The sequence below is a fragment of the Schistocerca nitens genome, chromosome 10 (assembly GCF_023898315.1).
Source record: "Schistocerca nitens isolate TAMUIC-IGC-003100 chromosome 10, iqSchNite1.1, whole genome shotgun sequence".
NCBI lineage: Eukaryota > Metazoa > Arthropoda > Insecta > Orthoptera > Acrididae > Schistocerca > Schistocerca nitens.
The window spans coordinates 68,161,865-68,188,072 of NC_064623.1; the positions used below are offsets into that span (position 1 = coordinate 68,161,865).

Here is a 26,208-nt window from a genome sequence, read left to right on the forward strand (position 1 = left end):
TCGGGCATGGATGTGTGTGATGTCCTTAGGTTGGTTAGATTTAAGTAGTTCTATGTTCTAGGGGACCGATGACCTCAGATGTTAAGTCCCTTAGTGCTCAGAGCCATTTGAACCTCTTTTATTCTTAGCACTGTTAATGGGTAGTAACCAGCCGGAATCTGGATCTGCTCTTATAGAGCTAGTACGGAAACGATGACTGAGTTGTGATCTTTAGCATTTTCAAAGTTGTAACACAGTCGCGGAAGGAAGGAAGATAAGATTTAACATCCCATCGACATCGAGGTCATTAGAGCAAAAGCGTGGATTATGTCAAGGATAGGGAAGGAAATCGGCCGTGCCCTTTCAAAGGAATCATCCCTGCATTTGCGTGGAGCGATTTAGGAAAATCACGGAGAACCTAAATCTGGATGGCCGGACGTGGATTTGAACCGTCGTCCTCCCGAATGCGAGTCCATCCAGTGTGCGCCACCTCACTCGGTCACAGTCGTAGAGCGTATTGTTCTTTCTTAACAGAAGGTTATTTGTTGACATCGTGATTCAGTCATTGCATATTGCTCCGTCCTACGTATGTTTCGCGAATAGATCAAGGAGGTGAGGTTGGAGAGATTCGAGGCCACACGGTGGCTTATAAAGTAATATTTCTCCCCGCGGGACATTCATGACTGGAGCAGCAAGGGGGTGGGGAGTAATAGTGGTACACAAAGTACCCTCCGCCACACACCGTAATGTGGCTTCCGGAGTGTAGATGTAGATGTAATCTGAAAGGAAATTTCAATAAAGCGTTTGTACAGGAAAAGAAGTTTTCCTTTCATTGTTTTTGTAGAAAGTTGGAATGTCATCCTCGTAGAAGTCGTAGCGTGTCCGGAAGTGAGACGTGACGTCAGGCAGACCAACCGGAGCCTCCGCCTCCAGCAGAAAGTGGATGCGTGGGTGCGTGTAGAGGCACGCACTTTCCCGGATGCGTGTCTGCCTGCCTGCGCACGTAGTGGGACCGCCACAGCCCACACTCCGCACTCTGCACCAGCGCGGCTCAACCTATTTAGGCTTGAGGTCTACCGGATGCAAATATTGTCCGTTTAGAGATCTCCTGACTTAAAAATCCATAAAGGTTTAAGTACAAAACAATATCGTAGACAAAATTAACCATTTTAATTACATAAAAGGTAATTTTCTCTCCATGAAAACCTGTAGTCCTGCCAGTCAATTCCAAGACATTACAACTGTGAAAAAAATTAAAATGTACACCATCACAAACGCTGAAAAACGTTTAGCGAGATAGTTGGCTTTGCATGTTATTGGCAATTTTTCTATTATCTGGTGAATAATTTGTCAGAGCCAACCTTACACAGTCTGATAGACAAGGATCAGTCAGTAAATTTCCACACTTACATTTCACTATGTTCGTAGCTGAAAACGCATAGATAAGGTGACCCAAAAAACGGTCCAACATGCGATGCTACTTTTACAGTGTTAGGGTGTGGTTTTACGCTAACTGATTTCCAAAAGATATCTTCACTGTGTTCTGAATTTAACGAAATATCATTTTGAAATCGAATTATTTCCTCTTCAATTTCAAATGGTTCAAATGGCTCTGAGCACTATGGGACTTAGCATCTGAGGTCATCAGTCCCCTAGAACTTAGAACTACTTAAACCTAACTAACCTAAGGACATCACACACATCCATGCCCGAGGCAGGATTCGAACCTGCGACCGTAGCAGTCGCGCGGTTCCGGACTGAAGCGCCTAGAACCACTCGGCCACCGCGGCCGGCCTTTTCAATTTCAGTCTACCCAAAAGAGAAAAGGGTACTCATTTCATTTGAAGTATCTTTCACATCCACTGTTTGGGAAGGTTGAGCTGTGGAAGCTGAAACAGGTTCCATTGCCTTGGAATCTGAAAATCGGTTTTCGAACTCTGTCTTCAGTGCTTTCAAGTTTGCACCTTCTCGAGCCAATAATGTTTGTTCATCCGACATCTCTGACACTGTTTGAGGAAAATGTCTCACATTTAATGCCCGTGATTGCTGTCCGAAAGTCTTGTTCTTACGGCAAAACCAGACCGAAAGAAGCAACCGATTGATCGGACACACTGAGGCACAAAGGAATCGTCAGTTAGTCGAGGAGGGGAGTGTGAAGACAAAGGTGCGAATACACTGAACAGCAGGGGCGAGGCGTGTGGTATTCGTAACTGTAATTGTTAATAGTAACGGTATTGTTGTTGTGATTATTATTATTACTATTATTAGGTTATTATTTAGAATTATCCAAGTAACAGTATTGTTGTAATTATTATTATTGTCATTCTTCTTCTTCTAAGTATTATTAATATGTTATTGCTTACGATTATCCGTTATTGCGTCACATCATGCCCTAGTATTACACTGAGTAATGTCGCATGCCCTCTATTTAAAGCGAGTTTAGACAGTCTGGTTTGCGACTGTGTATTTCGAAGATAAGTTTAGATTCACTCCTACGCCGAAAATGATCTTTAGGCCGAAGCAGTAGTTGCAGGAATGGATAAAATTAATTAAATTTGTTTTGATGCCTCAGGTACAGCTTCACGGAGGCCACAGCAGGTGAGATATTTACTTTGTCTAAATGCTGACTGTTGCCGGAATTCTTCTGAAGAATATATCACAGATGGTTCCGTCTTTAGTCGAAAGATATCAAAATGTCCACCGTACGACCAAGAAATTAAATGCCGCCTCAGGGAAGTTATCTTTCTATTGACTATGTTGTTGTTGTTGTTATTGTGGTCTTCAGTCCAAAGATTGGTTTGACGCAGCTCTCCATGCTATTCTATCCTCTGCAGCCTACATGCTTCAGTCTGCTTACTGTATTCATCTTTCTGTCTCTCTCTACGATTTTTACCCTCCCCCCCCCCCCCCAAGTCCTTCCAGTGCTAAATTCGTGATCCCTTGATGCCTCAGAATGTGTCCTACCAACTGGTCCTTCTTCTCGTCAGCTTGTACCACAAATTTCTCTTTTCCTCAATACTATTCAGTACCTCCTCATTAGTTAGTTATAGACTATAGTTTTCATAATTCATAAGTGAAACAAGCTCCAGATTATCTAAGCCAGCATACCTGTCAGTTAACCGATGCGAACAAACATGGCTAACAGTACAATTTTTCTGTCTCTTTACAGCGACATAACCATTAGTAAGAGGAGTACAAAGATTCTTGAAGATGTCTGACATAATTTTTAGTTAACGTTTATAAGTGTGGAAGATTTCGTGTAGGGTTTTAGGCCGCCCCCGTTGAATCATGTCACTGTTACTACCAAAACTAAGTCCTTGAAACGGTTATTTCCTTATATTTTCCAGTACACATTTACAATCTGATATGTTTGTATCTTTTGAGGAGCCCGCCGCTTCGTCCATATTGCTTCAGTAACCCAACTTCACACTTCCGCAGAAGCTAATTTAAAACTATTAAAAATATGTGTGTACATTGAAACTATAATGAGTAAATAATAATATGTTGTAAAACATGATGAAACACTGAAATATGTACCCTGATTTATATCTGAACGCTCTCACGACTGCAGTGTACATAAGAACAATGCGCATGTCTTTAGAAAAGCTAGAGAGTCGTAGGCGCTACACGATCACCAACTCTCTTTACCAGCTCCATAGTCTTCCTGCTCTTGCTCAAGGAGAAGCGAGGGAGGGAACGAACCTTGCAATGCAATACGCGAGCGAAGTTCATCGCCATTGCTGGAGGTTACAGGTGTGTAGCGTGTAGCTGACCAGCCCCTGTGGCCTTGAAAACCAAACTGGATGTCACACTGACCGCCGCTGATATCTCAAATGCCCCCGTGTTAACAGTGCGTTTTACAAGTGTGAAGTATGCACACAACTGAAATTGTAGAAAAAAGTAAGTCCACCAAGTAACTTTAAATGCAAAAAAATGTGTCTTATCTGTAACTGTAATCGACGATGACAGCAGTTACTACAATGAAGCGCCAAAGAAAGTGCTACAGGCATGCGTACTCAAACACTGGCAGAATACGGCGCTGAGGTCGGCAGCGCATATATAAGTGTCTGGCGCAGTTGTTAGATCGGTTACTGCTGCTACAATGGCATGTTTCCAAGATTTAAGTGGGTTTGAACGTGGTGTTATAGTTGGCGCACGAGCGATGGGACACAGCATCTCAGAAATAGCGATTAAGAGGGGATTTTCGAGTACGACCATTTCACAAGTGTACCGTGAACATCAAATCTCCGACATCGCTGCGGCAGGAAAAAGATCCTGCAAGAACGGGACCAACGACGACTGAAGAGAATCGTTCAACGTGACATAAGTGCAACCCTCCCGGAAGCTGGTGCAGATTTCAATACTGGGTCATCATCAAGTGTCAGCGTGCGAACCACTCAACGAAACATCATCGATATGGGCTTTCGAAGCCGAAGGCCCACTCGTGTACCCGTGACGCCTCGTCTGGACCCGTCAACACTGACATTGGACTGTTGATGACTGGAAACATGTTGCCTCGCCGGACGAGTCTCGTTTCAGTTAGTATCGAGCGGATGAACGTGTACGGCTATGGATACAACCTCATGAATCCATGGACCCTGCATGTCAGCAGGGGACTGTTCAAGCTGGTGGAGGCTCTGTAAAGGCTAGGGCGTGTGCAGCTGGAGTGATATGTTATCCCTGATACGTGTAGATTCGAGTCTGACAGGTGACATGTACGTAAGCATGCTATCTGATCACCTGCATCCATTCCTGTTCACGGTGGCCGAGCGGTGTTAGGCGCTTCGGTCTGGAACCGCGCGACCGCTACGGTTGCAGATTCGAATCCTGCATCGGGCATGGATGTGTGTGATGTCCTTAGGTTAGTTAGGTTTAAGTAGTTCTAAGTTCTAGGGAACTGATGACCTCAGATGTTAAGTCCGTTTGTGCTCAGAGCCATTTGAACCATTCCTGTTCATTGTGGATTCCGACGGACTTGAGCAATTCCAGCAGAACAGCGCGGCACCCCACACGTCCAGAAATGCGACAGACTGTCTCCAGGAACGCTCTTCTGTGTTTAAATATTTCCGCTGGCTACCAAACTCCCGAGACTTGAACATTATTGAGCGTATCTGGGATGCCTTGCGACGTCTCGTTGAGAAGAGATCTCCACCCCCTCGTTTTCTTACAGATTTATGGATAGCCGTGCAGAATTCGTGGTGACAGTTCCCTCCAGCACTACTTCAGACATTATTCGAGTCCATGACTCGTCCTGCTGCGGCGCTCCAGCGTGTTCGCGCGAGCCCTTCATGATATTAGGCAGGCGTACCAGTTTCTTTGGGTCTTCAGTGTTCCACGCCTCGCCCCTACTAAGCACGTTCAAATGCATGCACCACGCGAAACACTGCTGAGAAGATTTGGAGAACCGGCATTTGAAGCTGACAGCAGAAGGATTCTACTGCTGCCAACTCCCGTAAGAACCACGAGTAGAAGATAAGAGAAATTAGGGCTTACGGAGGCATACAGACAGTCGTTTTCCCTTGCTTCATTTGTGAGCGGAGCAGGAAAGTGGTACAGGTCACCTAGTAGTATGCACAGTACGGTGGCCTGCCGAGTTGTATGTAGATGCAGGTGTAGGGAGCCTGTGCTGTGGAGTGGCAGTAGGTTGGTGGGGGGAGGGGCAGGGAGGGGGGGGGGGGACCGTGACTGTCAGGTTGTGGCCTGGTGGCCTGTGGCCGGCGCCTGGTGCCGGGGTTCCGCTACTCGCGCCGTTACCTCCCGTCCCATCAGCCGGCAGCTATCGGGGACACGGCCGAGGATGTCAGCGGCCGCACCGCTCTCTGTGTGAACGCGTCCCACTAAACTAGCGTCTGTGTCATTTACAACCATTACAGTTGTTAGAAGGCCAAATCTCTCAGCTCCACCGTATCCAGTACAGACAAGTGTGCTGATTGCATGCATTCCGTAGTCTGTGTCGGATCTGACAAGAGATGCACTACAATGCCTTACTTACTTTTAAGGGCTTCTCCAATACTCAGCAGTTGTCCCGTAAGCCCATTCGTCAGCTTTCTCTTCTTCATCATTCATGTTCTTCACATTACCCTTGGCTGTCCACGCTTCATCCTTCCTGGCAGTCACCATTCCAGGACTGCTTTATGCTCAATTCCCTGCACTTGGCCATACCATTCATCAGCTCTATCATCAGTGTGTGAAATCTTATGGGACTTAACTGCGAAGGTCATCAGTTCCTAAGCTTACACACTACTTAACCTAAATTATCCTAAGGACAAACGCACACACCCATGCCCGAGGGAGGACTCGAACCTCTGCCGGGACCAGCCGCACAGTCTATGACCGCTGCGCCCTAGACCGCTCGGCTAATCCCGCGCTGCTCCTCATTTGTTCTCCGCTCTGTCCTTGATATCCCTGGCTGCCCTCCATACTCCGTCCATCTCTGCTGCCTGTACTCTGCTTCTCGGCCGCTCCCCCAGGGTCCATCCTTCTACACCGTACATTAGTATACTTTCCACTACCGCTTGCAGAATCCTCGCCGTTATTTCTTTTGATATTGGTCGGTTCCACAGAACTCCATTTGGCATTTTAATCGCCCATCTTGCCTGCTGGATCCTGCGTTCCCCATCTGCTTCATAGCTACCCGTGGAGTGGATAATCAAGCCTCAATATTTACAGCTCTAATAGTTCCTTGCGGTAGTACCATATCCCTACCATCTCCTCCCAGTACTAGATATCCTGTTTTGCTCATATTTATTCTAAGCCTATCTCGCTCGGATGATTCTATTAACTTCTTTATCATAAATTCGACATCCTCTTTACTTTGTGCTCTCAGTCAGGAACGATTCTAGAAGTCGGTCAAGGATGGGGCTAATGGGGGGGGGGGGGGGGAGGAAGGGCTTTGGGGGAATGGAATATGGCTTAACAAAAGTAGAGTTGGGGTCCTCTACCGACAAATTGGTAAAATTTGGAGTTGCTTAAAGTAGTTTTATGTAGTCATTTTATCTACTTTATATGTACCTGATCGTCGGTAAATAATAATGAGTAGATAGTACCACGCTGAGAAAGAAATCCTTTACCTCTGCGTGACAGATTCTACATTTCAATATACCGGGTGATCAAACAATCAGTATAAATTTGAAAAATTAATAAACCACGGAATAATGTAGGTAGAGAGGTAAAAATTGACACACATGCCTGGAATGACATGGGGTTTTATTAGAACAAAAAAAAAAAAAAAGTATTGCTAGACGCGTGAAAGATCTCTTGCGAGCGTCGTTTGGTGATGATCGTGTGCTCAGCCGCCACTTTCGTCATGCTTGGCCTCCCAGGTCCCCAGACCTCAGTCCGTGCGATTATTGGTTTTGGGGTTGCCTGAAGTCGCAAGTGTATCGTGATCGACCGACATCTCTAGGGATGCTGAAAGACAACATCCGACGCCAATGCCTCACCATAACTCCGGACATGCTTTACAGTGCTGTTCACAACATTATTCCTCGACAACAGCTATTGTTGAGGAATGATGGTGGACATATTGAGCATTTCCTGTAAAGAACATCATTCTTGCTTTGTCTTACTTTGTTATGCTAATCTATCGGACATTTTTTGAACTTTTGTATTTTTTTGGTTCTAATAAAACCCCATGTCATTCCAAGCATGTGTGTCAATTTGTATCTCTTTTCATCTACATTATTCCGTGATTTATTCAGTTTTCAAATTTATACTGACTTTTTGATCACCTGGTATACTGCATATACTGTATATTTGAAACAAGTTCCATGTTTGGAATGTCTCACTCAACTTTCCCCCTACTTTAATTGCTGCGCACAATTGGTGATACACTCTTAGGAATATCTGTTGTGTTTCTACACCTACATACTCCATTGCTTGTCCGTTGATGGGTACAGAATCATACACTTTTTCTAAGTCCACAAATATTAGGTGTATGTCCTGACCTTTAGAATACACATTTTAATTTATTTGTCTAACGCTAAAAATATGATCCATACAAGGTCGTCCAAGACCTGTCTATTGCTCTCACATCCTTCCCTCAATCATTCTCCAATCTGTTTTCAGCACAGCAATAAAAAGTCTACTGATAGAAGCCATAACACTAATTTCCCTATAATTATTTGGGTACTTCTTGTTTCCTTTTCTTGTAGACGATACACACTACTGTCTTGTTATTTCCTCTCCCCAACGCTTAAACCCAATAAAAATTCGTAGCTATGTGTGTCTTCCACCACTCATCGGGGTCATTTACCTATAAAACTCTACATATGTGTTACGTCGACGTTTCAAGTTTAACGAATATAAAGACTACGCGCGTACTCGTCCTTGGGGAGACCTAATACTGCAACAGGAAGTAATGCATTTACGTATACAGTAGGAACTCTGCTCCAGGAGCCCTGTTGATTTTGCAGATTCACGAACCGAACGTCACGTTACACGCTTGAAATGTCATCATCAATCTTCACTCACTACAAGAAACTTTCCGCTCCGAAAGCAGAGCTCCGTTAAGATGTGCGTGGCGAACTTGTGCTTACCAAGTCGATATTCACGTTACATCATTTGATAATGTGACCACCGTGACTTCTGGTATCGCACTACTAAAACAAAAATTAGGAGGGTCATGTCGCCAGCGCAGCGCTCTCCCGGCCGCTTTGCAGACTTTCTGGGCCTTGTGGGCGCTAGGTCTAACTCGAGTAGCTCCTCATTTGGCATCACGAGGCTCAGTGGTCTCCCTACCGGTACCGGGCATCGAACCCGGGTCCCCCGAACGGCAACAGTCTACGCTGATCGCTAACAAGGGGAGGCCGCGACGTTTGGATCATGGATTTAGTTCAGATTTTGTACGCCTTTAATACTCGATTAGGACAAAAAATGTGCAAATAGTAAGGCGTACCGCTTAAGCGATTTGGAGAAAATCGGGAGGGAAGTGTCACCCGTCAGTGAGGTACGGGTGCGTTGCGAACTTGAGCACGACCTGGTGATGGTCTTGTGGTTAGCGTTCTAGCTCCGTAATCGCTAGATCTCCAGATGCAGTCACGCCCATTCTTTTTAATTTTTATTTTTTTCAGTACTAGTCTTATTATTTCGTACATGTCCGCCCCTGGTAGCTGAGTGGTCAGCGTGACGGAATGTCATACCGACCGGGCCGGATTCGATTCCCGGCTGGGTCGGAGATTTTCTCCGCTTAGGGACTGGGTGTTGTGTTGTCCTTATCATCATTTCATCCCCATCGAAACGCAAGTCGCCGAAGTGGCGTCAAGTCGAAAGACTTGCACCAGGCGAGCGGTCTACCCGACGGGAGGCCCTAGCCACACATTTTTATTTACATTTCGTACATATTTCAAAGATAGTACGATGAAAGGCCACGTGTATTTGAGTGAACTTTTATTGGATTTCCGACGCTATGTGGCTGTTTACGAATTTTTATTATTACGACAAATATTATGCGACTTTTATTTTTACAAGTAAGTTAAAAACTTTGTCAAGCGCCTTCAGACATGTTCATATTTGATTGACACCGAACAAGAAATTACTTCTCGTGAAGATGCTGTTAAAATGCATTCATTCGTACATCACCATTTTTTGACACCGACATTTACAAAAATGTTGCGTTACGCATCGTTTGCATCCAAACTGGAGGAAGAAAGAGAAATTTTTTCAAAATGTCACCGAGCTTTGTTTTTCAGTAGAATCTCTGAAGATTCCTAGTGCACGGGGGAAAATTGCGTACATGCCGTTTTATGTTTTCCGTGTCTGTGTGAAAAATATCATCCTCCAACTTCTAATGTCGAGCGCACATCCGACGATTAATCTTGCATTACCCTCGTATTCTGACATACTGTAACTGATTCTATTATTGAATAACGTTATTTACGTCTTTATTTATCGATGTCCCTTATCCTTGAAACCCGTGTCTGCAGCGGAAGCGCCCATGTGCTAAGCAGTCCTCGGTACCTTGTCCAGTTACAGGCATAAGGGATGTAGGGAACCACGATAGGCACACATTTTCAGGAAAACTTTATGCGTTTACTTGTCGACAGTTATAAATATAATATTGGTTGTGAAAATAAAAATTAGCAAACAATCAAATAACATTGCAAATTCAATGAAAGTTCATGCAAATATACGCCTCTTTTCATCAAATTATCTTTCCAATGTAATATGTACTAAATAATACGACTAGTATTGAAAGAAATATAAATTTAAAAAAAAACATGTCATGTAGTTGTGTGGCAACGCCGGTGTGTGTGCGGTAGATGTAAACAGCCGAGTGTGAGCGAGAATAACTGGGTGTAGGCTGTTTATTGTCGTTTGTTTGCTGAGTTCGCATCAAATACTGCTTTTTGTTAGTGGACTCACTGTGGAACTAAATCACGGAATGCGATTCTAACTCTAATAGAAGCCCAGTAGCAACACACCTATAAAAAGTAAAGCGCAGTGTCCAGTCAAAATGCGGCTGCACATGAAATCAAAAGACTAAACCAACTCAACGATGAGGTATTTCTTGAGGAAGAGGTTTTAGTAAATTTGTTTACTAAATATAATACCCCTATACTCTCGAGCGCTGCAGCCAGACTTTTTTCTGTGGCCAAAGACATTTTGTCTTCTAAGCGAGCCTCACTCTCGGAAGGAAACTTTATGTTGATGTTCATGAAGGGTCAGATGAAAACTTCATGCTGATGTTTATGAAGGGAAATGTGCACCTAGTGTTATATAATATCTGATTCTCCTATAGTTTGGTTCACCCGTGATTGTAATACTTATAGCTAAATAATTACAAAACTAAATGACTAAATGATTAAATTGTTTTTTTATTTATCTTTGATGTGCTACCAAAACTTCCCCAACAAAACATTCATTTTTATTTAGATGACGGTAATATATTTGATTCACGTGCTCACTTCACTACACGGAGAACAAAAAGTTTAGTGTTACGAATTAACGATTAACGATTAACTTTAACATCCGATAAATATCTTGTGAAGTAATGCTTTAACAGTTAACGAAGTTAACTTTTTTAATAATAGATTAACGATTAGTGAGTCCGCAGCTCGTGGTCTTGCGGTAGCGTTCTCGCTTCCCGCGTATGGGGTCTCGGGTTCGATTCCCGGCGGGGTCTTGCCTCGAGATGATTGGGTGTTACTGTGTCGTCTTCATCATCATCATTCATCCCCATTACGGTCGGAGGAAGGCAATGGCAAACCACCTCCGCTACGACCTTGCCTAGTAGGCGGTGCGGGTATCCCGCATCGTTTCCTACGCTCCCCGGAGTATGGGACCTCATCATCATCATCAACCATTAGTGAAGTTAACGTTTTGATTAGCGATGCCCAGCTATGCTAAGAAGCAAAAGGAAGGGCATTCAAATAAAAAGGTAAAAAAAAGTATCTGGGTCGACTTCAGTTCACTGTCGGAGCAGGAGAAGAAGACTGTGTTAAGCTATTAGAGCGAAATTACAAGGCTGAGAGGAGGAAGCGACTGAGCTATTTTCTTGCACGCAGCGTGGTGTAGGGAGTCTGCCTTTTTGAAGAAAAGTGGCGCTGAGTTGTGGGGGAGGGGAAGGCGGCGCTGTGGCTTCGCCTCGCGAGATAACGGTTCCTCAGACCTCGCTCCCCGCTGGCGGCTAAACGGTGTCTGGTTAGAGGGCAGACGCAAAAAAGGGGATCGCGCAATCGGGGGCAGGCGGATGTCGGGCCGGCCGCATTCCTCGCCTGGGGGCAGCTGGGGGCTGCCAGCGCAGGTAGCGGGGGCGGCGGGGACGGGAGCGGGGGCGGCGCCCTCACTTCTCCGGTCGGCAGCGCGAGTTGCGAGGACACCCCATAGACGTCCACCTGTAGCACAAACTCTGAGCCAAATCATAATGCCTCAAGTAGACTGGTCTCACTGATAACAAACAGAACGGATTACGAAAACATCGCTCATGAAAACATAACGAGCGCTTTTCCCAGACGACATGACGTCCTAAAAGTCGCGGATGAAGGTTGTCAAGTGGATGCAGTATATATCAAGCTACGAAAAGCATTCCTTTGAAAACTACTCCAACCCTTACTAACTAAAATACGATAATACGAACTGTTTTTTTTTTCATTATAAACGATTTCCTTAAAGCCTCGACAGTGTAAACAATGAGCCTGCTTCTAAATAACTGTTCTGTAACCAGTCACGATTTTCTTTTATTCATATTTTACACGACGCGTTTCGAAAAATGATTCCCATTTTCAAGTGTGTTTTCTCTTTGTACTATATCATTTTACGTAATGTTTTCGATGTACGAGGTTCAGCTTTGTTTTGTTGCCTTTACTGCAGTATATAAAAAACGTGCAATTTTTAGTCAGTTATTGACTTTTATACGTAGTTAATAGCGAAATTTAGAAGAACTTATACTTACAGTTTCCTTATGGTCCATTTGTGCAGAGTATACATCGAGAATAATTTAAATAAACAAATAGTTACCACGATGTTTTTAGATGTAGATGACAAAGACAATGTTGTAGATCTTTCACAGAGTATACTTCCCTGCAGAGGGTATTTATCTTAATAATCTGGCTGCGGCCGAGCGGTTCTAGGCGCTTCAGTCCGTAACCGCGCCGCTGTTCCGGTCGTAGGTTCGAATCCTGCCTCGGGCATGGATGTGTGTGATGTCCTTAGGTTAGTTAGGTTTACGTAGTTCTAAGTGTAGGGGACTGATGACCTCAGATGTTAAGTCCCATAGTGCTTAGAGCCATTTTTTAACATAAAAATAAGCACCATTCCAAATAGATGTAAGCATATTATGATCCAGATTATACCCTGTGTAGGAAAGTATATCATACTCTGCGAAAGACCCGTAACATTACCTCTGTACACTATACCTAAAAACATCTTTATAACTATTCATTTATATACGTTAGTTATTTTCGATATATACTGTGCACAGAAAATTGTGTGTGATATTTACTCTGCAAAAACGGACTATAAGAAAACTGCAACTTCGTATAAAAATCGATAAATAACTAAAAATTGCTCGTTTTGTATGTATTGCAGTCAAGTCAACAAAAGAAAGCATAACCTCACACATCGAAAACACCACGTAAAAATGGCATAGTACAAAGAGAAAATGTACTTGAAAATGGGAATCATTTCCCGAAAAGTGTCGTGGAAAATATGAATGAAAGGAAATCGTGACCAGTAGCAGAAAATTATTTATAAACAAACGCACTGATCATACCGACTATCAAACGAAATCTGAGAGTGGAACCTATAGCATCAGGCAGGTCTAACAGGGGAAATGGAAAGTGGCGACTACAGAGAAGGGCAGTACGAACGGTGACAGGTTTGTCCGGCCGGCGGGAGAGAGCAAGGAAAATGCTGGAGAAACTTGCGACAGATTGCGAGTCGTCCGCGGAGTTGCAAGAACCAGTATTAAGTGGGGAACCTAGGAACAGGTTATAGTTTCCTAAGTATCGTTATGATAGGGACAGCTGAGACAAGATAACGCTAATTATTGCTCGCATAGGGGCACCCGACCGGTCGCTACACCTGTGCCCACCCTGGGAAAGAATGGGAAGCTACCCCACTCTGCATCTACACTCTACATACTGCGGAAGCCTCTATATAGTTCACGGTGGAAGGGCGTAAATCGTACCAACATTACAGTATTTCTTTGGTGTACTGAGCGAGGGAAAAATGACTACCTGTACGGGTCCTGACCCCACTCATCTTATTCTCAGGATACCACCGCAAGATACACGGTGGTGGCAGCAGAATAGTCCCGCAGTCTCGTTCGAATACAGGTTTTCTAAACGTAGCTATCGGGATTTCTCGACAACTACTTCGTCGTCCTCCTTGCAACTACTTCCATTCCAGTTCCTCCAAAGTCCCCGTCACAGTTTCGCACGGGCTGTATCCTAGCAGTGCTTATGTGAATTCGTTCGGTGTCTGCTGTCGCGAGTGCTTAACAAGGGCCAAACACTACAACTGTAGTCTAGAATTATTTGCATTAGCGCCTCGTATGCTGTTTCTCTTATAGGTGCAACCCTTCCAACAAGTTCAAGTCTCCCATTATTCGCCTTTCCTAATACTGACGTCACGTGATTATTCGATTTCATATTGTAATCCAGGAAAAGTTTAGCAAACGTTTGAAATTATGCTTAAAGTTTTTTGGAAGGCGCTAAAGTGCTGTCATTACAAAACACTAGATGAGTATAGTCCGGTAATTTGTGCTTCGTCTTAAGCAAGATCTGGTTTTTCACTCGTTTCAGTGTTTAAGACATCGTCTCTGCTGGCCTTCGTCCGCTTTGGTAGTTGAATGGATTGCGCCATCGTCCGTAATCAGAAACACTGGAAATACATTTCCAACTTCCTGTGGAGTGCTTTCTATCACCCGATGTGCTGTTGGATTGTCCCTACAATACGCAGTTGATCTGATGCACTTTCACTTTACATATCCCCAACGGAATTCCCCGTTATTTCGAGAAGACGTGCATGGATTTCTCCACGGCTACGGGCCGCTTTAACAGACTTCCGAGGGGAAAAAATCTTTTTTCTCTGCTACATACATTTGTTACCCTTTCCCTCCTTTCCTCCTTTCGTAGTCAGGTAGAACTATTTGGATACGCGTAGTTAGGGGCCAAGACCTGAAGTAGTGCGAATATTTTTGTCTTTAAGTTCAAAGTGACGGTGGCGAATAGACCCTTTATAATCAGGAAAGTGAGGGAGAAAAGTTAAAAAAAAGAAAAGAAAGTTAGCGGCGCTGATTGCCAGGCGGGAGGTTCGCGTTCGATTCCCGGCCGGATCGGAGATTTTATCCACTCCGGGACTGGGTGTTATCTCGTTCTCATCATCATCGACGTACAAGTCACCGAAGTGGCGTCGAATAAAAAGACTTTCACCAGGAGCACGAACAACTATAGATGGGATCTCAGGGCCAATAATGCCATACGGTCCTTTCATTTCCTTAACTATGCGTCGTACGATAATAAAACTTAGCAGGTGCATTCAGTGATATACGTAGATACCACCTAAAAATACGTTGCGAATAAAATTAGTAGTAAAGAAATAATAAATTAAAACGTCATGCCAGATGCTGTAGTTCAACTGTAGAAGCTAGTTTTTGACGCATCATAAACGTCTATAGCGTCGTCTCTCCTGAATGGTTTGTAGTACTATGACATAATTTTGAAGGAGCATTCAGGGTTATATGTGGACAGAGTCTGCAAACTGTGTTGCGAATACACTCCGTAGTAGAGAAGTAATAATTTAAAGCTTCACCAATGAAGCAGAAGTTTCAGTCAATAAACAGCGAAAATGTAGTGACAGGTGAATTTCTTTCCTTTCATCATTTTATGATTTTGTGTCAGTGTATATATATGTGTGTGTATGTGGGGGGGGGGGGGGGGTTATGCCATGGAGAGAAAGCTTTTGCGTATAGATTTCAAATTATGCGTAAAGTTTGTTGGAAATCGCTAAGTGGTCTCATACTCAAATACCGGATGAATTTGGGCACCGTCACTTCGCTGTCTGAACACACACACACACACACACACACACACACACACACACACAGTGTCTGACTGTATTGCTTGACTGACTGTATTAAACTTTTAACGTAAGCTTATACCTCCTATTAAGCAAATTATGACATCGTTTTAAATACAGTCAGTAATTATGCCAAATATCGGAAATCAAACTTTTAGTCGACGACGTGACACATTATCGAGCGGCTAACAGAATTCTAGGAGCACGGAACCCACATCTCCCCCTGCATCCGTTGTCTGAGGGATGTCGTGTGTGATTTAAGCGATCCGTGTCTAACACGATTGGTTTTTGCCTGAATCTGTGCTGATTCTGTAAGAGAAGCTCCACTTCCCCCAAGAAAACAAAAATGCTCCTGCGACATATGTTCTACAGGGGAAAGCACCCTCTCCCATCACTTCGCAGTGGTTTGCAGAGTACGGATGTCGATGTAGAGAGTAAAATTCTGACGACCGACAAAAGCAAAAAAATGGTTCAAATGGCTCTGAGCACTATGGGACTCAACATCTTAGGTCATAAGTCCCCTAGAACTTAGAACTACTTAAACCTAACTAACCTAAGGACATCACACACACCCATGCCCGAGGCAGGATTCGAACCTGCGACCGTAGCAGTCCCGCGGTTCCGGACTGCAGCGCCAGAACCGCTAGACCACCGCGGCCGGCCGACAAAAGCACAAAACCTGCGCGGTTGTCACTCCGCTAAACGCACACACGGCGCACTACCGTCAACGTAGCGTCTACAGGACTTCGCAGAGAGACTTCAGCGTCTCGTCCACCACTGCTGTGATTTGTACTGAAACACGTGCTGGAATTTGTTGCCGTAACGTTCCGTGAGGGCGCATGTCGCGTGACATAAATCACCCTTAAGGCACTTAAGACATTCCGCAACTCAATCGTCCTTTGCTGACGCTCGGCTTCATCTTGACGCGACAGTCTTTTAGGTGTAACCTGAGCGTAGCTCTCCCGAACTCAACGCTGTCGCAGTGGGCAAAAACAGCGGCAAAGCGTGACCCTCACCTTGGTCCAACTTTCTTCCGCCAGCACTCGACACGAATACACGCAAATTATCGCGTCTGATCTGTCAGCAGAAACTATATTTGCCACGTATAAATGGAGGCACAAGATAAATCAAATCTTCCTTCGTTGCATTCTTTCCAAACTTACACATGAATTTTTATTTATTTAACGTGATCAGATTGGGGACTTCAAACCTTCTCGTGCATCGGACGAGTGTTACTTACGAAATTACAATAATTTTAATATGATAAATAATAAATTGTATTAATAGAATTTCAAATGATCTGAGAAAAGAGTTTAATTATTTAATGTCGAGGTGAATAACAGTTCTACACCTAACAACTAACGGCTAATGGCGTTAATACTAGCTGCTATGACTAATGATGGTGATGATAATAATAACAGTGATATTAGCAGATATAAAATGTATTTATCGGTGCGCAAAAGTGATATATTCTGATATAGCGAATTCAGAGGGAGAGAAATTTAAGTAGATTGCTTCAGCTAAGTGAGGGTTTTAGGAAATAACGAATGACTGGTTGGAAATAACGCCATTTAGTTGTAATGCGGTAGGAGGCACGTACAGGACAAAGGTAGACAAAACTGTCTTTTTAGTAGAAATGTCATTAACTGTCACTTGAGGCTCGATATGATGCCAGCTCTCTGATATAGTGGCTGAAACCCTAGTAGAATTTGGTTTCTTTTACGGAAAAGGACTTCCAGAAAGCGACTGAGTGATGCAGAGGGACGGAAAGGATTTTGCTCTGACACGAACGAGTATCTCTAAGTTGAGGTGGAGGAGAGGTATGAAGCACTGTATACGTTGATCACTACACTCCCACAGCTGTCAGTTCGTTTCCCATGCAGGCGTTGAAGTCTCCGGACGCGCTTTGTTTACACGGGGCAGGCTTGTGTTTCCGATACGTCAACGCGGGTGCTGCGTTTTGTGGTAAACGCTCCCACCTCATGTTGGGTAAACGGTTGACAACGCCGCCCCTCCGTGCCTTAAATAAAGCCACACACGCTGCCGGTACGCTCGGAAGGAACAGCAGCGGGCGGTTTCTCGTAATTACGAAGAAACACGAAACTTTCGCAACTGAACACACATTTGTAACACGGCAGAGTGCGAAGCAGCAGTGAAAATTTGTACGCTGCGAAAAATGTAATACATTCTGGAAATAAAAGGCCTGCTGCAACAGAATAAAGGCTGTCGTGGTGATTCGTCAACATTTACCACCACGAATAATCTGCAAATGACTTCCTATGTTTACTGACTCAAAGTACACACAGGGGTTCACGATTTTAGTTTGTTGTAGGCTCCTAGTGCAGACAGACGATGAGATATCACTACATTTTGCGGGAATGATCATTATCATCGTATCTATTTCGTTAAGTGTGTACATGAAGTGTAAGGCTGTTATGTTGGATAGCAGAAGATTATTTCATTGGATTGTGTTCCATAGACGATTCATAGAATGTCTACAGATATGTCAGTGCCCAACACAGCATCTTCCAGCAGCGTCAGAAAACATTCCGTCACGGACAGAGAAGAGGACCACGTGGTGGACAGAACGCAATAATCTTGTCTAGAAAAAAATGTTAATTGAACGAAAAGGAGCTGCAAGTTGGCCGGGCTGCTCTGTAATGTGTATAATCTGACCTCACTGGGCATACTTAATAAGCATGAAAAGTTGCTTACTGTGTCTGAATGGTTGTATGTGCAACGGAGTTTGTGACAGGACTGAAAATTTCTTGGTCGGGAGAACGCAGCACATATTGGATTGAGAATACTGGAGACACGTAGAAGTAGCTTCAGGCATGGCCTAGGGAAGCATGCTAGAAACGTTACTGTTCACGTTGAACGTTAACGAACCAGAAGAGACTATTAATAGTCTTATAATAGTTTTGTAACAGCTACCAACCAATAAATAACGTATTTCTAGAACAGTGTATTTTTCCTTACACCTTGTTCATCATCAAACCGCTCCATTGCACTTTCATGACGAACTATTAATGAGTTGTTGAGTGTTTTCATCCCATGATGCTCTACAGTGAAATACGACTTTGAATTTAAATTATTCGAAATGAAAATTTAAGATAAACTCGAGTTAAAAAAACAAAAGGATAAATAGATGGCCTATGTACTTCCAATAAAGAGGAATGCCCCAGTGAATAAAAATTTCCCAATGTTTTTAAAAATCTCATTAATTAAGTGGTTGGAAGCTGTTGTTAAACTTACGTTACCGTAACACCGTGGAACCCTCAAAATGATAGCTACTGACGAAATAACCTCAGACTGTTTGTACTGTTGTAGTTACCTATAATGAAGCAGTTGCTGTTGTGGTCTACAGTTATGCGACTTGTTTGATGCAGCTCTCTACGCTGGTCTAACATGTGCAGACCTCTTTATCTTCGCGTCACTGTTGCAAACTATATCCACTTCAACCTGATTAATGCAATCAGTCCTTGGTTTCACTCTATAGCTTCTACCCGCAATATTTCCTTCCCTTCTATTAGACTTCCCTTCTTTCAGTCTAATTGTATCACAAAGATCTTTACTTCCCACTGTATTCAGTATCGCTTAACTAGCTCCATCTACCCACCTAATCTTCAACATTCATCGTTCTCCTCTGGACTTGTTACGAAGTATTTTCTGAAGCAGCTGCGTAAATATCCAGTCAGATTCCGAAGTGGTACAATGACTGACAACTTGCTTGAATGTTTGGAAACGTAAAGTGCACTTCACACTGGCCAAGACGTAGTATCTTATGATGACAATATCAGTGAGGCACAACTGATATCCATGAGCTGACCGTTATACCTGGCTGCAACAATTTGTGGGGATACGAAATGGAATGATGACATAGGGTCATTAAAGTAGGAGACAGACTTCCGTTTATTGGAAAATACAGCCAGTGTGCGAAGAAAAAGAGAGTCATGCGATCCACCCTATCAACTACTGTGTGGTTACAACTTAATGAACTATGTCCATTTTTACAATTTTCGTCTATTTTTGCATTGCGGGCGGTCGATAATAATTATTATAGTTGTAGTCATTATTATTACTAATTTGGGACGGAGTGCCACTATATCGGGTAGTATGCAGGATGTTGGACAGGATAGATGAGTTGTTCACATCGGCAAGGGCTAAGGATGGCGACTTGGCGATCTTCCTGGTTTCCCGTAGAACTGCGCAGACATGATGCTTCCGTCCTGCAGACAGCTACCTTCGTAAGTCTGGCTCATTCCTGTTTCGTATTCGTTAGCAAAGGTAACTTGAATAATAACTAAAAGTTGCCACTAAGCGAAATAAAGGTTTCGCTTCATGTCCTGATCCCTGTTGTTTATGACATAAGACGCAAATAGTGTTTGGCGTAAAATTAGAGATGCTATCAACGTTTCTCTTAAATACATTAACAACTACAGAATGTAACGCTCGTTACAATGAGAAGTGTAGCACGTTAGCATGATTCAACATTCTCGTCAATTAACATTCATTTGATAAACAAAAAGGCAAAAATCGCTGCAGAGCTGAATGCCGCACTCGCAAGCCCTGTCAACACCAAATCAACAGAAGGGAGCTCCGTGAGCTGGGAACTGCAGGGAGGGCTGGATTCCCAAAGCCACTCATCGGTGATGCAAATGCCCGTAACAGGAAAACGTGGTGCCGAAGCCGTAAAACCTGCACCTTGGAGCAATGGAAGAATGTTATTTGGTCGGATGAGTGTTGTTTGACACTGTATCCAACTTCTGACAGTTTATGCTCCAAGAGTAAACGGGGGTTCAGTGATAGTTTGGGTTCGAATCCTGCCTCGGGCATGGATGTGTGTGATGTCCGTAGGTTAGTTAGGTTTAAGTAGTTCTAAGTTCTAGGGGACTAATGACCACACCAGTTAAGTCCCATAGTGCTCAGAGCCATTTGAACCATTCGATACCGTGAAAGACATCTCTTCTATTGCAACCTCTTTGTTTTCCATATTTTGCGAGGAGGTAGCAGGGACCAAAACAAGGAAAACACGCCCAGTCAATGTGGGCTCTAAAGTGTATACTTTGAGAGCTATGAGCACTTGTTCATCTTCGCTGCTGCGAAACACAGGTCTTCTGCTGAACAAATGTGCATATCTCTTAAAGGTAAGTATACAAAGTCGAGCGATTGTTCATGGGTATTGTAGAGGAACTGTCTATAGACAAGTACCTATACAGTGTGTATATACATTCTAGCTTCTCCGTCTTGTGTACGCACTTGAATGTCTTGTTCCTCGATATTTGCTAAATACGACTGACCTTACGATCTCGGCTTGTGTCGTGATAATAATGGGTAGTGGAAACCTGCACTGTTTGCGGAGGGTCCTCCTGTAATTTACTTTCGACTTTGAAAGTAGAAGAAATACTTTGAATTCATACTTAATATTTTTTCACCAGCTCTTCCATAACCAACTTCTTCTTCTTGCGATTTTTATATTCGGAATTACTAACTTCCCACAGACATGATGCCTTGTGAAAATCTTCAGACAACTACAACACTTTGTCCGTTGGCCACAATTTTAAGTGTGATGTTTAACTGCAAGAAAAACAAAAATAATAATGAACCGACGAAGTGTTCTATACGGCGCAATGAGAATAGCTGGCAGCCGTGCCTACAAACACGTCCACAATGTTGCGCAACATTGTCTAGGAATTGTCTCACGTTTCCCATTTCAAACGGGAGTCAAAAGTTCGATGATTTTGCTGCAAAAGCGTGTCTGTAGGCAAGAAATGTCTCTCATTTGTCTGTATACAAAATGAATCGACTGTCTATAGACACTGTGTGCTTTTGCCTTTTGTCCTGCGGATACGCAGGGTCGGCATGGTTAATCGGATGTGGCAATGTTAGTTGAAGGGGTGGCCGGATGCCCTTCCTGCCACCACCCCATATCCCCCAACTGTCTGCGACCAGTGTAATCCATGGAAAAGTGCGAAAGTGTTGAGATGTCTGCGAGCCATGTAACTGCGGGGGGGGGGGGGGGGGGGCGTGTGGACCAGCCCGGTATTCACCTAGTGGGATGTGGAAACCCGCCTAAAAACCACATCCAGGCTGGCTGGCTCACCGGCACCGTCGTTAACCTGCCGGGCGGATTCGATCCGGGGCCGGCGCGCCTACCCGAGTCCAGGAAGCAGCGCGTTAGCGCTTTTCTTTTTTTTTTTCGGAGTGTGCGCTGATATGAACTGGAGGATTAAAACTGTGTGCCAGACCGAGACTCGAACTCGGGACGTTTGCCTTTCGCGGGCAAGTGCTCTACCAACTATTTTTATTTTTTATTGGTTTTTTTAAATTATTTTGATTTTTTTTTTTACCAGGAACAGGGTAAATTAACAAAAGATCTTTATTGGTACAAACTTAAATACAACAGAAATGCCATCCTTCCGGCGAAAATAACACAAGACATTATACTCGTACAAGGTGAGCAATTTTTTTTGGTTTTATGAACAAGGTGTAGGAAAAAAAGAATAATAATACTGATGTAAGCCAAGAGGTGTGAAGCAACATACAGTGGAGTGAGGGAAAAACCAGTGTGTTCTGGTATAGTGCATAAAAGAAAGGAGGCGCGTGTCCATGCACCTACTCCACTGTGGGTTACAATATAGAAAGTAGCGCGGGGAGTCTCAGATGTCAGCAGGGGGGGGGGGGGGGGGGGCGGGAGTATTGTCGGCGTGTGGCACCATCCAGCTAAGCGGGGGTGACGTAAAGATCGCATGTAGGTAATTGGCGAAGAAGGCGCGGTAGCGCGGTCGGTGTTCGACTTGACTGTGGGCGGTTTGTAAGTACTGCCAGAAATCAAGGCGTGATTTGTCGCCATCATTATACATGTAGGTGATCGTCCATCCCTTGACCCATACAATCGCATGATTTTTGGTGGCGGGTAAATAAGTATTCTCAGGATGGTCGATCGAGTCCGGCGGAACGCGGAGGTAACAGGCAACGAACTGTCGGGCTAGTTTCCAGACGTCACTGGTGGCAGCACTAGTCAGTTGATGGACATCGTCCTCCACGAGGTGGCAAATGGAACAAAGTGGAGAGTCCATTAGTCCGATGGCGTGAAGGCGATGATTTGTGGCGAATTTTTCATTTGCGACTTGATACCATGTTGCCCGGACGTTGGAGGGAAGAAAAGGCTGGTGGATATGACGCCAAACCGTGGGCCACCGTTTGGACGGATGTCTCAGTCCGATATTGTTGCTGGATATGGAACGAAGCAGTGGGGTGTAAAAATCTTTAGGTCGAGGAGAACGCGTGGTCGGTAAGTGTGTGTAAGCATAACTGATGTCGACGATGAAATCAGAAAGGTGCGTCAGATGGTGCTTGATGTGTCCGACAGGTACTGGTGGTGTTATGGTCGCGGGCACAAGAATTTCCAGCAAGCTGCGCGTAAGGGAGGTGCCCCCGTGCCACTGCTTGTGCATGGTGGACATGTACAAGGACGCCCCACGGAGTCGCACATTGACAAGGCCGAGGCCTCCCGCTCGCGGGGGAAGGGTGAGCGTGTCGTAGCGGACCTTAAAGAGCGTACCGGCCGTAAGGAAGTATCCGAAGGCAGCCTGGAAGCTGCGTGATTCTATAGACAGTGTCTAGTTACACAAATCGCTCGGCTTTGTAGACTAGTGTGTGGGAAGGCCTAAGGTATTCACTTCACAGCTCATATTTACTGGATTTTTCCCTTGTTTTGGTGTAAGGAGCCTGTTCCCAAATTTTTAATGCGTCGTTCTGAAACAGCCTGAGATAATTTATACGAGTTAAGGTACCCGTTTTTACCCTGATTTCCCCTAGTCACGGTGGTTCTTCTCGCGCTTCATACGTAAGTGGAACGGGAAGAATGTAGTACAGTGGGAACAGCCCTCTGCCGTGTAACTAACAGTGGTTTTCAGACTGGAGGCAGGGATGTAGAGTCGGGAGCAGAAATCGGAATGTCGACACATCTGCATCTACATCTACATACATACTCCGCAATCCACCATACGGTGCGTGGCGGAGGGTACCTCCTACCACAACTAGCATCTTCTCTCCCTGTTCCACTCCCGAACAGAACGAGGGACAAATGACTGCCTATATGCCTCTGTACGAGCCCTAATCTCTCTTATATTTGTGGTCTTTACGCGAAATGTAAGTTGGCGGCAATAAAATTGTGCTGCAGTCAGCCTCAAATGCTGGTTCTCTAAATTTCCTCAGTAGCGATTCACGAAAAGAGCGCCTCCTTTCCTCTAGAAACTCCCACCCGAGTTCCTGAAGCATTTCCGTAACACTCGCGTGATGATCAAACCTACCAGTAACAAATCTAGCAGCCCGCCTCTGAATTGCTTCTATGTCCTCCCTCAATCCGACCTGACAGGGATCCCAAACGCTCGAGCAGTACTCAAGAATAGGTCGTATTAGTGTTTTATAAGCGGTCTCCTTTACAGATGAACCACATCTTCCCAAAATTCTACCAATGAACCGAGGACGACTATCCGCCTTCCCCACAACTGCCATTACATGCTTGTCCCACTTCATATCGCTCTGCAATGTTACGCCCAAATATTTAATCGACGTGACTGTGTCAAGCGCTACACTACTAATGGAGTGTTCAAACATTATGGGATTCTTATTCCTATTCATCTGCATTAATTTACATTTATCTATATTTAGAGTTAGCTGCCATTCTTTACGGTGTGTGGACATTTGCCACGCCGGACATTTGCCACGGCGGACATTCGCCACGACTTTACCTGCTCCAAAGTGTTGCGTCGCTTGTCTCACCCTCCCCCTCCTCCACCTCCTCCTCAGCACTCGCCACCCGACCCGCAGTAAAGGTACTTACTGAGCCTTTCCGCTGGTTTACTTAACATAGGTCCAGAATCTCTATGGATTTTCCGCCACATTTCTAGAGAGAGTTTCGTTGTGGAAACTATTAAATGCATTTCGCATTGAAATACGCACCAAATTTCGAGCCACAGTAAAAGTTCGGCCATCTTGGAGATTTTGCGCTCGTCTAAATTATACATGCCTTTTTCGGGCTCCTGCAGCAGCTTTCTGTCGTTTTTTGTGTACCATCGGGTATCAGTTCCGTCTGATGTTAATTTATTTGGTATGAATCTCTCGAGTGCTGTTGATACTATTTCTGTGAACTTAAGCCACATATGATCTTCACTTAGATAGTTTGCAAGGATTGGAGACTGTCTCTTAGAAAGACGTCAACCGAATTTTTAGTTGCTTTTATAAATATATATATTTCGCGTTTAGTTTTGGTGAATTTCTTTGTTACGGAATTGAGCCTCGCTACGACTGTAATCCCTGTATCCGTCGTGATGCTCAGGGTTATTTGTGGCTAAGAGGTCAAGTGTGTTTTTGTAACCATTTACAATTTGAATGACCCCGTGAACTAATTGTTCAAAATAATTTTTAAAAAATGATTTAGAACAATTACGGAAGTTGTTTTGTATCTACAGTAGGGTCTGAAAATGTATTTTTGTCAACATAAGGAAGGTAGATTAAAGTCACTGCCAACTATAATTGTATGAGTAGGGTACCCATTTGCGATGAGACTCGAGTTTTCTTTGAAATGTTCACCAACTGTTTCATATGAGACCAGGGGTCGGTAAAAGGAGCCGGTTAGTAATTTATTCAGGTTGTCGAATATAACCTCTGTCCGTACTAAGTCACAGGAACTATCTGCTTCAATGTCGCTTGTGAGCTGGAACACACATTACATTATTTTTCCTTAAGTTGTGCTTCTTGTTTCTGTTGTAGTGGAGATCATTACAATTACAGCTTTACCCTCCAAAACCTAGGATGCTATCTCTGTGATCCTGCAAATACCAGAGCTAAACTATGTAGAACAATAACGTACGTTACAAGCATAGAATTCTGTATTACTTCATTTCCTTATTTCTAACATTTTAAAAATGTACGTCGACTTTAGATGACATGCCAATCATACATGTTGTTATCTCTGTTTATGAACGTACTTTCAGTCATGTTTTGAACATTGTCCCACTGCACTTTATTAACTAATGTTTCGCCGAAGGAGTATGTCGTTCTCCTTTTCAAACATTCACACACCCATTTCTACTTTCCTTATTGTCTTTTGGGCATGCAGTTGTAGTAATTTAAGTGGGCACAAATGCAGCGATCAAAAAGAAGTTATTAGCGTACATTCGCATTTTGTTTACATCGTTCCTTTCTTGTTGCTCCCATGGCGATGGACTGTTTCTATCGCAATCGGTAAGCGTGAAAGGAAGCTACCGTACAGACAGAAGGATTTATATTTATACTGTTGTGACTTGGCAAGACAGCCAAGCCACTAGGAAATAGCCGAAAGGCACGCGTTTAATCTCACGCAGGCTGGCGTGAGGTCTGGAACAGTTAAAGGAGTTGAGTCTAGTAAAAAAAGTACGTAGCTTCTGGAATACTTAACTTTAATCCATAATTGGTGAACATCGGTCTGACGGTACATGCATCACAAGATAAATGGGCCGGCCGAAGTGGCCGTGCGGTTAAAGGCGCTGCAGTCTGGAACCGCAAGACCGCTACGGTCGCAGGTTCGAATCCTGCCTCGGGCATGGATGTTTGTGATGTCCTTAGGTTAGTTACGTTTAACTAGTTCTAAGTTCTAGGGGACTAATGACCTCAGCAGTTGAGTCCCATAGTGCTCAGAGCCATTTGAACAAGATAAATAGCAAA

The 26,208-nt window shown here is 44.0% G+C and overlaps 1 protein-coding gene across 2 annotated transcripts in view; it reads left to right on the forward strand.

The window, feature by feature from the left end:
• LOC126210231 (uncharacterized) overlaps positions 1-26,208 on the forward strand; it is a 79,126-nt gene that overhangs the window by 17,522 nt on the left and 35,396 nt on the right. The gene's annotated exons all lie outside the window — the stretch shown is intronic.